Here is a 14359-nt window from a genome sequence, read left to right as displayed (position 1 = left end):
ACAAATCTTTTATAGATACATTAATATTTGTGATCAGAGCAAAACTAAAAATTACAGAAACCATTAGAGCTAATTAAATGCACTTTTGGATTTTTATAATAATACAGAATTGTTTTATCAGTCAGGTAACTTTGCTGTTGATGATATTTTTGGTTGTAATTTTGATTAATTTATATGGTTCAGCCATTTTATTGGATTTAGTTTAGTCTTTAATACCTATTTAAGGCTAAGAATGCAAACTAATCTCTATAATAAAAGCATAATAGTAAAGATAAAATTAAAAAGTAATTACATTCTATTTACTAAATAATATAACAAATAGTGTTAAAAATAATGTAAATAAATGGTATAATTTACTTAAGAAACATGGAAAACTAGGTATTCACTTGAACTACTGTTAGTGAAGATTATTTCTTTGAAAAATATAAATTTGGTATAATATGCCTGATTTTTCCTATGGCTTGTATCATCTAAAAGTACTTTTTAATGGTGTGAGGCTGTTACTTGTTACTCACCATAAAAGTTGTTATGAGTCTAAGCTGTTGAGCTTGAGGTTTCATTACTTTTTTGTCATATTTTTTGGCTAAATAAAACTTACTGTTTTGCATAGTTGATCACACAATAATACAGAAAAAAAATGATGTATGAACTCTGAACTAGAAGTTTGTTCTTACTGAGGATTTTTTTGGAAATGAAGATAATTAATGTGTGACTGATCTAAAAACAATGTTTAATATTGGGGAAACTGTGCAATATGTTGAAACAATTGTGATTTGATCCTTGAAAAATCATTTAAGTATCTTCATCTGGATTAATTTATAGTTGAAATTCATGTTAAATTTGGGATTAAGTATGCATACTGCTGAGAGAGGTGTGGAAAAGCAAAGTAATTTATTGATGCCAAACTCCAAATGACTACTTTTTTGAGAAAAACTGAAAATAACAAACAGCATGTTACTCCAAATTCTATTATTTTTTTTTACATCCTGAGTAATTTGTATGATTCATGAAACATTTATGATCATTTGGTTATATCATGAAACACATATAGACTTTTCACTTTAAAGGAAATATGCAATAAAGTTGATTTCGTTTTAAAACATATCATTACTGTAGCAACAACTTACTGTCAATCCTTTTTGGATGTCTTCAGTAGTATGGTATGAATGGTATTGGTACACAGGTCATTTTAAACTTTGTGTTCTGGTTGTAACATCAAAAAGCTTCTTGTTGAAATAAAAATTAGTGATAGATACCAGTACATATACACTGTATTTATACAATTGTATTAGTGGACTAAAATCAAAATATCCCTCGTATATATTAATTACCAAAACAAAAAGCTAACTTCATAGAACAGGTACCACCATATGTCCAGCTTTTAGTCACTATCTAATGTGTAATTACAGTTGTTTATTTATTATTTTGTTCAGTATTTATTTAGTTAGCACTTTAACTTTTGGAGAAACTTCCCTCAACTTTGTTAATTTATATAACATAAAACAGTTTATAGCTAAATAAATGCAGATTTGTTTCTCAATTTAGTATTTTATTAACAGTGAAACTAAATTTAATACTTTTTCTGAAAAAAAAAATCAGAAATAACTTATATAAAATTAATAACTTGACCCAAACATACAACATTGTTGTAACAAATCTAGAGTCTCATTGGAAATACAAATACTGAGAAGTGAAATTAGCTTAATATTTTATTATCACATACATTTTTGATAAACACATATTCATCAGTTTTAGGTATCATTTCTTCTATATGGATACCATAATCTTCTGCCACCTTAGGATCAGGCTGATTTTGTTTTTATGACTTTTTCAATTTGTCCACTTTTCAATACTTTGTAATTCCTGATGAATTTATATACTGTCTGACAGGAAAATGGTTGCTACCTGTTTTCTGAAGTTAACTTTATGTTTTAGTAATCAGGGCTCAGACCTGATTTCATTCATTTGGGATAATTTTCCGCTCTGTAAATAAACTGAGAATCTTATCTGTTCATGTAGAAACTTTATGCTGCTGTAAAGCAGAACAATGTGTGAACTAACTTAATGTAATTAAAAAAAATTACATGCAAGTGATTATCAAACCCACTGTCACTTGGATTTACCAGCAGCAAATTATTCAGTGGTAACATGGTAAAAGTGTAAAAATTATCCACATTTTTTGTTGTCATATTTTTAAATAAACAAAATAAACTTACCATTTTTTTGTAACAACCAAAGGGATTTGCCCAGCTTGTATTTTTAGTGTGTGAAAGTGAAATAAACATACTGAATTTTATTTATTATAACACACAATGTTTTAAAGATTTTATTATTTGTAATCGCTAAAGTTATAAGTTAGTAGTATGGTTTCAGAACTTGTGGTTTGTCATCTATCATGTAATAAAATACTAGTACATTTAAGACTTTTTCCTTGTACCTGTTTATTTAAGTGACCTTGGTGTAAATTTTTCTGTGTAAGAATTGATTAATATTAAATTAAGGGTCAAACTGGGACCATGCTTTCGTGCCAAGAAGAGCAAAGATAAACTCAGTAAATGAGATTAATTGTGTATGTGTATATATTAACTGTATACTGTGTTCCATGTATATAGTATTTGTATTAGTGTGGGTAAAAGGTCTTTGTTTTAAATTGATTGTTAATTCAAATAGTGTCACTTAATTTTGTCATATTATTCAAAAACAAACATTTATAAGGTAAATAGTATTAATCAGGACAATTATATAAGCTAACATTTCAGTATTACTCATATGAAAAAGAATGATGTTGTTGACTTATTTAAATTAGTGTTTCCGAGTGCTATTGCCAAAAAAGACTGTATGACACGTATGACTGTGTTTGTATTTGAGTGCAAAGGCACAAGTTATTGTGATTTGTTACACACTGCTCAATTTTGCAAAAAAAGATGGAAGCTTTTAAAGTAATGACAAATAACTTGGGTTAGGTTTCCATATGTGTATCAAGAAGCATGTTTTTGTCTGTATTGTGGCTCAAACATTCCCAGTACAGGATCCAGCAATTGAACTCTGCTAACAACTTTATAATTAAGGTTGGATCACTTGAATGTCTGCTTTAGAGTAATGTTGTTATAACCTAACTCTCTTCTCACCCAGGATTTGTAAAGGAGTCACTTAAAAACTGAAAGAATATTAAAATTTATCTTTGTTTTCAATGTATCATAAAGCCAAAATGGAATATGCTAAGTAATTAAAACTGGTAAACCAGGATCTTGGCTTTCTAGAAGAAACAGAACATCCTTTTGATTAAAATAGCTTAATTCATCAATAATTAGTCATTGAAATATTGTTCTTTTCTGTTGCTGACATAAATAAGACAGAGTTCATAACTGAGGGCAGTATTTTAAGTAATGTATGTATTTAATTTCTAATATTTTCTTCTCCCTCAAATACTGTCATATGTTTCATCAAAAATATTTATTTATGGCTTGAGTCTGTGAAACTGTAGAAGAGCTTGTAATATTCTGTAATAAAAGCCACACAGATATTTTTGTTAGTAATGCAGATAAATTAATGATACATGATACATGTGTGCTTTTAAGAAATTGAAAAGTAAGATTTTCTCTTTATGTGTATTGTCATGTTTTCTAACTTTGGGTTTTCAAGTAAGTTACTTAAAGGTTTTGTAATATTATTATTTACAAATGGTGAAATAAAAGCCTTTTGACTTCATTTAACCACCAAATACAGAAGTTACTGATATAGCTCTTCAGTCACGTGAACTGTAACAGTAACTATATTACTGTAACAGTTAATATATAAATTATATGAAATCTGTTGAATGTTTCCCTACTTTGTCTATAAAATACTAAAATACTTTTTTGATTAAACTTTAATGCAGTAAAAAGCTGAAAACTTTTGATATATTTACCATAGGCTTTAATTAGCCATCATCCATAGCTTATTGACATTAGCAAATTCAAGAATACAATGTTTTGTACGTGTAAGACTAGTTTAGAAACCCAAAACCAAGTGCTCTTATACTGCCTAAATGTCTTGCTGTTTATAACATTAAAATCAAGAAATAGCATTCGTAGACCTGATTAAAGTTTTCAGCCATGATGAAAACAAGTTTAAACATTTATGTAATACAATTCTTTAATACTACAAAAATTTGCATAAGTTTAAAAACTAGCAGCTAAATACTTGGGAGTAACGTATAGGTTAATAAAGGCGATAATTTACCAGCTCACATTTAACTAATAGTCACAAAAGTTAACCAATCTAAATATAGTTGTGGGATCACATGTATCATAATTGGCCATAAGTGTATTTAATGAATACGTAGAAAATTTAGCTTTTATATCTTATCCAAACCCGGTCAAGTTTTGATGGAGATGTATAGATAGTTTTGTTGGTGGTTTTTTTTTTTTTTTGCCATTTAAGATCGGTATTTCAATTTGTAACACCTTGAAATGCCCAAAATGGACTTTTTATTTAACATGTACTAGTCTCTTGGATACTGAGATAAGCTTGTTTCAAACGCATTCCCTAAACTTCTTGGTGCTAATAAGTAGCTTGCTCGTCTAAAATCTCACGAACAAGCAATTTTCATTAATTTGTTAGTAGTTAACACAGCTGTTGAACGATAATTCGCTAATTGGTTGCCTCAGGCGATAGTTATGAGTGTAGAGGCAATGAAATCATAGTTATAATATGACTTAGCAAAAGAAGTGGAGACATCATGGTTCCATTAAGGGGCATCAGAAGGCCACTCTCTCTCGGGTTTTGGGTATCATATATATACCCTGGAGGGTCAGGTGCTCTTTGACCTCTTCCTCCTTCCTTTACTTGTATAGTCATGCAGTGTTGGTTGGTGTTAGGGTCAGAGTGGGCTGAATTGCTCCGACCCATGGTATACATTTACAGATATTATTTTCCCTATCAGTAGGAAGTCTAGTTTGATAGTGGCCTGTTTTTCCCCCTCTATATATATGTTTATTATTATTTTATTTTATTTATTTTTACATATAAAATATATGTTGATAGGGGAGAGATGTTTAAGACTATCTTCATCGTGTATGAGGTACCTGTCTAGTTAGCATAATAATTCATTTTTCATCCAATTTTTATCAAAATACGTTATTGTAGTATGTATGAGTCTATCTGGTATAACTGGTATATTTGAATATTTGTGTGTGAATTTAGATGATGTTGCTCTGGGAACTCTGTATGCTGTTGTGAGGAGTGTGTTTTGTATTGTTTGTAGCTTGGTGTTAATTGTTTTGCTGGAGCTGTATAGTCGATTACTAGTCTAATGTATGTTTTGTAAATTTTTAGTATGTTGTCTGTTGATGCTCCACTATTCTTGCTAGTTAGACTCTTATCATAATTGGTTCTTCGTCAGACTTTATTTTTACTTCATTTACACGGTTAATCCTTGTATTGTGTTTTGAGTCATAAGTTAGACCTAGAAATTTTGCCGATGTGGCACTCTGAAGTAGCGTTCCATTCATATATATTTCAGGCTGTAGTTTTTTGTGTTTTGTCAGTTTTGTAAAGACGACAAGTTGTGCTTGTCCTGTATTTCTGACAGTATTCGCTTATTCTATTTAGTTGTGGTTGTATGTTTATGATTGCTATTTTTGGTGTTCTGGCACCTTTCCAGACTGCCACATCATCAGCGAACTGTGAGGAGAATCCATGATTAAGATCCTTCAATGGCATATTGTTTACATACATGATGAAGAGTATAGGGCTAACCATCCATCCCTTAGGGGCGCCAACTTCTGGAATAAAGTACTCAGTATTGTTTTTTGTTAAAGCTACCTATTATCTCTTCAGTTAGTCTGACTAAGTGGTCAGTTGTTTGTCTAAATTTTCTGAATCCACATTTTTCTTCTGGTAATTTTGATGTTGTCTCCAAGAATGTGGAGAGTCTGTTACTGATTATTCTCTCAAGAATTTTTGTCTACACAGCTGGTCAGACTGATCGGTCGGTAACTATTTGGGTTATTGGCTGGCTTTCCTTCCTTATGGAACATTTATATATTAGCATGCTTCCAAGAAACTGGTATGTATCCAGAGTATTGTGATAAGTTAAAAAGTACTTTTAGGTGGTCACGCAATTTCGAAGTTCCCTTTTTTAGGAGGATGGCTTGAACATCATCTTCACCCGGAGATTTTTTTTTATTGCTTTATGAAGTTCATGTATGGATATTTCATTCATTAGGATCGTGTCTTTGTAGTTTGTTATGTATCTTGTATTTGTCTCAGATATACTTGTTGGAAAAATTGGTTCAAATTGTTCTTCATTGTTTAGTGTATAATTTGTGACTTTGTTGTAAAAATAAGCATCTATATCTGGATCAGTATGCATTTTAAATATATTTTTGCCAATTTGTTTTATTATAATCGAATTTTTATTTTTTGTAGATTGTATTTTTATGGGGGGCGAGATCGAAGACTCAATATATTGATAGATGATCGTTATCAACATATCTTCCCACCTGAAATTTTATTAGCTTCTGGCTCATATTGTTTGTACTAAGACACATATCTAATAGTCATTGGTGTTAGTGGCATACGCTGTCTGTGTGTGTGTGAGGGGTGGGGTTATCGTTCATTACGGCTGTATTATTATCATCTATAAATTGTAAGATACATCCTCCATTATACCTCTATTTTCATCGTTTTTGTGTATTCTATCTTTATTTATTGTTGTGTAATTTAGTATCTTAAACCTGTTGTTGTTCAATATTAAATTTTCGCTTATTATTATAACGTGGGGGTTAGTTTCTTGTATAAGGTCTTCGATCTCATGTTTCTTGGAAGCTATTGCATCTTGGATATTGATATATACTACTGTGAACTTTACGTTGTCAGTAGGTATCCCGTAAGTATTGTTATTATGTGTGGCATATGAGGTATAATCTGTTTTTTTCAGGATGTTGCTTATCATATCAATACAGTTGGTTGTTTGATTTGGTTTTGTGTATTCTGTTATAAATTCTGTTATTATGTTTTTGAATATGGTAGTCAATAGGCTTGTTTTGTCAGGCGTGTTAGCACTTGCTTCTAGGAGTGTGGTATTGTTTTCTTGTGATTTTTGTGTTTGTATTGAGGTGTTTTTTTTTCCTTTTAACATTTGTGCATACGTTTATTTCGGTGTTTTGCTAACTTATGTTGTTGTGTCTGTTGTTTGTTGCGTACTTATATTTAGTTGTTCCTGTTTTGTCGTTGTTGTTCTTATCTGATATATACGTTGTTTTATTTGTTTGTATTTGTCACATCCTTTGTAATTGGCTGTATGGGTTTGTCCACAGTTACAGTATTTAGGTGTTTCTTGTTCCTCGCCACAGCTGCAGCGCCTCGGTATCCCGTAAATAGACATGCCACAAAACCGTGCCTATATCTTTGGCAATTGTAGCATTGAATTACTACAACTGTCGGAATTTTTAATTGTTCAACTTGGTATATTTAATACCAAAGCATTATTCCATTATTTATGAGGTTTTGTGTGTTGTTGCTGGCATCTGTGTCAATTCGTGTTAAATTTGTAGGTGTTTGTGTTTTTTTGAAAATTATTCATTATATATTTATGTGTGGTATATTCTTCGCTTCTCTTCTTCTTTGTGGGTATTTGGGTATGTTGAATTTTAGATACCCAGGAGAGTCAGGTGCACAAGACCTCTTCCTCCATCCCTGACTTCCATATCGGCTACTACTATGTTGTTGCTGTAGTGCTTTTGGGCCACAGTAACCCACACTACTCCAGCCCTTTTCAGGGCAATGTCAATGTATTGTCTTGATTTGCTCCTTTATTTATTTACTTATTATTTTCTTCTTTTATATATATATTTTTTCCATTATTACTTTTATTTATTTTTTTAAATCATTTATATATATATTTAACGGAAAAAGAGAAAGAAAGAAAAAGGAAGAGAGTAAAAATAATAATAATAAAAGTATGAATATTATACTAGTTTTAAGCGTCCAGTGCATGGTGGCCAGCTTGATTTATATTTCTTAAACATATATTCATAGGTGAGTGTGTTTTCTTATAACAAAGCCACATTGGGTTCTCTGCTGAGCCCACCGGTGGGAATCGAACGCCTGATTTTAGCGTTGTAAATCCGTACACATACCGCTGCACTAGCGGGGGCCTATATTTAGAGGAGAGAGGTACTTAGGACTATGTACATAGTATCTGTCGATATTACATAAGAGTCTTTCAGATACTGTCTCTATGTTCGCATACTTATGCATGAATGTGGATGAAGTACTACGTGGTACTTTATAAGCTGAAGTTAAGATTCAATTTTGTATTTTTTGTCGTTTGTGTAACTGTTTTTGTGTATAGCTTATCTAGGCTGGACATGCGTATTTTATTATAGGTCTAATGTGTGTTTTGTAGATTTTTATTATATTATCAGGTGATGTGCCTTGATTTTTACGTGAAAGACTTCATGCATAATTTGCCCTTTTCCAGATTCTTGTCAGAATATTGTTAGTGTGCTGTATCCACGTTTATTTGGTATCGTAAGTTAATTCTAAAAATTTAGCCAAAGTAGCAGTCAGTAAAAGTGATCCGTTCATGTATAACTTTGGTGGATCTTTTTTCAGTTTATTTAATCTGGTGAATAGAATTACATGGTTTTTCGGAATATTTATTTTTATTCTATATTTTTGGCAGTATTCTAAATTGTTCAGGACTGGTTGGAGGTTTGTTGTTGCTATTGAAGGAGTGGGGACCCTTATCCAGACCACTACATCGTTAGCAAATTGTGATGCAAAACCTAAATTTAGGTCCGACAGTGGCATATTATTCACATGTGTATTTCTTATAGCAAAGCCACACTGGGCTATCTGCTGAGGCATATTACTCACATATATGATAAATAATATAGGGCTAACTACCCCTCCCGTGTGGGACTCCTGCCTCAGGTGAAAAGGATCCTGCGTGGGCCCCATTCACATCTACTTTACACGTTCTATTGTCCAGAAAGTTAGTTGGCTAGCCAATAATTCCCTGGGGTAAATACATTTCCGTTAACCGGTGACGTAATCCGTAAACGCAAGCTACAGTGCGTTCGTTTATGTTAAAGCTGTCTGTAATTGTTTTAGTTAATCTGATTAGGTGGTCTGTAGTTTGTCTATATTTTCTAAATCAATTTTGAATTTCGGATAATTTTGGATTTGCTTTTAAGTATATACATAGTCGGTTACTAATTATTTTTTCTAAAATTTTGCTGATGCAACTGATTAGGCTAATTTGGCGGTAATTGTTTGGTTCATCTGCTGGCTTTCTTTGTTTCTGGAACACTAAAATTATTGCTTTCTTCCAAGAAACAGGGATATATCCAGCTAAAAAATGATAAGTTAAATAGAGCTGTTAGGTGTTCGTATAATCTCTGAGTACCATTTTTTAGGAGGATGGCTTGTATACCATCATCTCCAGGAGTTTTGTTTTTTGTGTTTTTGATGACTATTAATACTTCTGTTACTGTTATATCTTTTATTAGTTGATGAGTGCTGCAGTCTATTGTTTTCTCTGGTTTTATTGATGTGTTTACTGGGAACTTTGGCATGTATATGGTTTTGTTCTATTCAATGAAGTTATTGACTTTATTGTAGAAGTATCTGTTCATGCCTGGTTCATGGTGTGTTTTGAACGTGTGTTTAGGTGGTCTTTAAACATCTCTGCTTTTTCTAGGTTAGTATAAGCTGTTTTGCCATGTGATTCGAGTGATGGGTACTCTTTGATTGTTTTTCCTGTGTTGGTATATCTCTTCCAGTGTATCCAGAATTGTTTTTGGATCTGTTTTATGATTTAATTGTGAGCAGAAGGTGTCCCAACTGTCTTGTTTTTGTTGTCGGATTTGATGTCTTATTTTATTTCTTATAGTGCTTATTTGTGTTTTTAGTGTCGGATTTCGATTTTGTATGTACTGTCTATGTAGTTTTCTTCTTTCTTTTATTAGGTGTATTATTTCTTGGTGTGGTTGCCATATGTGTGTTAATGTGGAGTGTTTTTGTTTCGGTATTGAGCTGTTGGCTACATGTTTAGGCACTCAGAGATTATATGACGATATGCATCTATATCTGATGCGTCCGCGTCGAAGTTTAGTACTTCAGTTGGTAAAATTTGGTCTATGACTGATTGAAATATTGGTCAATTAGCTTTTTTATAATTTAGTTTATCTTTTACTTTAATTTTGTTTAAGTGGGGGGTGAAGTTGAAGATACACCAGACTGGAAGGTGGTCACTATTCATTTCGTGACCAACAGAAACGTTTACGAATTTGCGACTCATATTATACGAACACAGGCATAAGTCCAGTATTTAACTGGTGCCATGTGCGTACGAGATATGTGTCGGTGTTGCATCATTTAACAAAATCATATTAGTTTCAGTTAGAAATTTATAAAGTGTTTTACCATTAGGGTTTGTACATCTACAGTTCAAGGTGATATGTTTACTATTTGTCAGTTTGTTTGTTTTTTGGAATTTCGCGCAAAGCTACTCGAGGACTATCTGCGCCAGCCGTCCCTAATTTAGCAGTGTAAGGCTAGAGGGAAGGCAGCTAGTCATCATCACCCACCGCTAACTCTTGGGCTACTCTTTTACCAACGAATAGTGGGATTGACCGACACATTATAACACCCCCACGGCCGAAATGGCGAGCATGTTTGGTGCAATGGGGATTCGAACCCGCGACCCTCAGATTACGAGTCGAACGCCTTAACCCACCTGGCCATGCCGAGCCTCATTTACTATTTAAATTAATTACTATATTGGGGTTGTGATTATATATGGAATGTAATATATTTGCATCTAATACTTTGCTAGGTGAGCCGTAAATGCCCGCCACTGTTACTTACGTCTATTACTGCTGATTCATTGAAAGAAGGTATTCTTAGTTCCTGAACTATAATTTCAGTTTTATACAGTAATAAAATTCCTCGGTTTGAATCTCCCTTATACTTTCTATCCTGTCTGATAACAGATTATCCTTTTATTTTAAATCTGTGGTAGTTATAGAAGGCTATTTCACTAATTACAAAAACATCTGGTTTTATGGTGTTGGTTATATCTTCAATCTCATGTTTCTTGGAAGCAATAGCACTCTGGATATTGATGTGTAGTACTGTGAATTTATCCATGGTTGATAGAGTTCATGATATATGTTAAGATTTGTGGTAGGTATTTTTTGGATGTTTTTCATAATTATTTTATAGGTTTTACTGTATATTGTTATTGTTTTCTCAAATCTAGTCAAGTTTCAATAACTCTCAATACTTCATAGTCTTCTATTTCAACTTGAGCTCTGATTTTATCCACTTTGTTACTGATACTCCTAACTTTAGAATAATAGCATTAAAGTATATATTTAAAATCTCATAATATTTAAATACACTTAAATGAATCAAATAAATAAACAAAGTTTAGTTATCTTCTTTTCCAAATGCTCAGTATTTAGAGAAAGGGAAAGAAGGACAAAGTGCTTATAAAAACTTACCAGAACCTAGCTGTCCCTGTGGAGGTAATGATATGCTATGTTTTGGTTATATGAAGCTTCAACATCCTGTAAAGGTCCACTGCTCTGACATTTCAACTTGACACCTTTAGACAAGCGGTTACACAGCATGATAAGTTGGAAGAGTAGCTGAAAAAAAAAAAAAAGAGAGAAAGAGAAAGTCACATGGAAAAGAAAATGTAATGCATGCCAGCTAACTTTTAATATCATTATTAATGACTGTGTTCTTTTTCTTAATATTTTTTAAATATTTATGAGTTACATTAATTAATTTGATTCATCTAGACAGTGATACAAGAGCAAGTTCCAGCAATTGCTAAGTTTTAATAAAATTAAAACAAACACCAAACATTTCCAAAAAAACTTGGATAATTAAACTTTCTTATTTCTGACATATCTGCATTTTCTCATCCAAGAGTTTATCTACCCATAACAAATATCTTCAGAAAGTTATTTTTGAACAGCTGTTGTTGTTTACTCCAGTTAAGAAATAACAGTATATATGAACTCAACTTGTAAGAGTCCAATGGCACCACTTGTGTAGCTAACCCATATTATGTATTCCAGAAAGTTCTCAATATAAAAAAAGAATTACTTTCAGTGCTACAAAATGTATAAAAGAAGATTCAGAACAGAAACATGTGTTCAAAATATAATTTATTTAATTTTTGTTTTTAATTTTCAAAAAAGAATTTTAAAGAAAAGGTGTCTACCACAGAGACTTCCTCAAGAATACTCTATAAAACATCATGTGGCAAGTGCAAAGAACAGTCACAGTTTAAGAATTTGTGTGCAAAGCTACACAAGGGTTTATACGCATAAGCCTTCCTTAATTTTAAATTGATAGACAAGAAGGAAAGAAACTATAAAACAAAATGCTCTGCCAAGTCCTGTCTGATCATTCTTACTGTCTTACTAATCAGTAGCTTATGACCAATGCCAGTCTAAGAGGCTGAGATAAATAAACATAAGTAATAAAATTGAAACATTTGAACCACAACTTCCTCTATTTTATGACAAGTGAAATTATTTGATTTGAGTATAAAAACAGTTATAAGAAAAACAAACTGACTTTCCATTTCTGTCGTACTTTGAAAACTTTCTCTGTACTGCTGGTTAGTTGGTCTTCTTTTTTTAGGTCATTGTCTTGCTGGAAAGAAGAAATATAGACTTATTATAAAGGCAAACGTTTATGGTATTTACTTACTGTAAAAGTATAGTTCACACTACAGTTTCATAAAGAAAGTCCTATGAAATTAAAAAAACAACAGAACAACACATCTTGGCCTCAAATGTAAGGAGATGAAAACCAAAAGATTCTCAATGAAAAATGCTTGTTTTATGCTATTTTCATGTTTGCCTATGGTCTGTTACAACAGGCTGCTGTCTACCACTTTCTCATCAAATATCACAACTAGATTTATGAATTATGTGACCCTAATTTCCATGTTTTTGCAAAGATCTATTATGTTCACTTAATAACAATGGTTTTGAGTCTGTAAAAATCTGAGAATCGGTTTCCCAAGGTGTACAGAATACAGATAGTTAGTCTTCTATGTAATTTCGCACTAAGAAGACAACAAAATCTTGCCTTTAAGCACTTTTTTCACACACCAAAACTCACTGCTACAGTTTCTATATATAAAAATGAATGTGCTTCTTGTTGTAATACTTCTTAGTGGTACCTCTGAAACAAGATAATGCAAGCTTCATAAATCAGCTTAAACTGCAGATAATACTTGTATATTTAGTTTTCAAACATTTCCTTTCAAAACAAATATTCATACAGTACAAGGAGATAACTAGGTTCAAATTTAGAGTTGTAGAAGTTGGCAAGAATAGTTGGAAAGCTTATATCCTAAGATAAAAGTTGTTTCTTGCCATCCAGATCAGCCACACACAAAAAAAGTGCACACACTAAATTAATCCAAAACTAAAAAAAACAAATTACAAATAAACAATGAAATAAACCTATCTATACAGAGGAATAACTAGTGATTACAATACAACAGGGGTGACTTCTTAACTTATCACTTTTGAGTTAAATATATTCTCCCTACTGACCACTTTCTCTGTAATTCGATTCCACAAGTAATATATTTCTCCTCTTTAATTTAAAAACATCTATGTTTACACAACAGTTAATTCATTACATAGTTATGAAAATGTGGACCCTGAATATCTGGACACCATAGGTTTACTTATGGCAAATTTACTAAGGCTAAGTGCTTCCATCCAAAAATTTAGCTGCTAACAAAGGGTAAGACAAACTGCTGGCTATTAATTACAAAACAACAATGGGAATAATAATAGCCATTGGTAATATGATAAGTTCTATAAAATATGAAATTGATTTTTTTATTTAACAGATATAAATACACCCTTGTGGAAATTAATTGAAACAAATGGTCATTTTACAATATTTTCAGCATGGCGGCCGGTGTAGGTTCGCTGGACCCGCTGATTTCCTTTAATAGTCATTTTTTCACACAGACGGCGTCATTAGCTGTTTTTTTGCAGTACGGCCAATCTATTTGTGAGACATATGACGAAATTTTCAGGAATATTACGTCATTCGAAATTGCATTAGAAGGGCAAGGAGACCAGTCAAAAAATACCTTCTTACCAACTCAATGAAGAAAAAACGGTATCAATGAGGTCTGAAATACAAGAACTGGACGCAAGAACAATGGAAGAAGGTGACGAGACTCATTTCTTCGTACAGGGTCAAAGAAATTTGCATGTTCGCAGATCTCCAGGTGAGAAACTTCGAGAATCTCACATCAATCAGTTCGTAAAACATCCCTTGAAGAAGATGTTTTGGGGTTTTTCAGCTACTATGG

General features: G+C 32.1%; 1 long non-coding RNA gene across 2 annotated transcripts in view; it reads right to left on the bottom strand.

Annotated features, from left to right (window-relative positions):
- LOC143241022 (uncharacterized) overlaps nt 1–14359 on the bottom strand; it is a 15380-nt gene extending 1021 nt beyond the window's left edge. Inside the window, exons 1-3 of one of the 2 annotated variants that reach the window (XR_013022147.1) lie at nt 13935–14359; nt 12607–12666; nt 11499–11645 (exon numbers count right to left, since the gene is read on the bottom strand). This is a non-coding gene — a long non-coding RNA (uncharacterized LOC143241022). Of the gene's footprint in view, nt 1–11498; nt 11646–12588; nt 12667–13934 lie in introns of both variants that reach the window. The other variant, XR_013022144.1, reaches the window with a different exon arrangement.

Source organism: Tachypleus tridentatus, chromosome 2 (genome assembly GCF_004210375.1).
Source record: "Tachypleus tridentatus isolate NWPU-2018 chromosome 2, ASM421037v1, whole genome shotgun sequence".
Classification (NCBI taxonomy): domain Eukaryota; kingdom Metazoa; phylum Arthropoda; class Merostomata; order Xiphosura; family Limulidae; genus Tachypleus; species Tachypleus tridentatus.
Note: the sequence above shows the minus strand (reverse complement) of the source record. Positions and strands in the feature narration are given on the sequence as shown.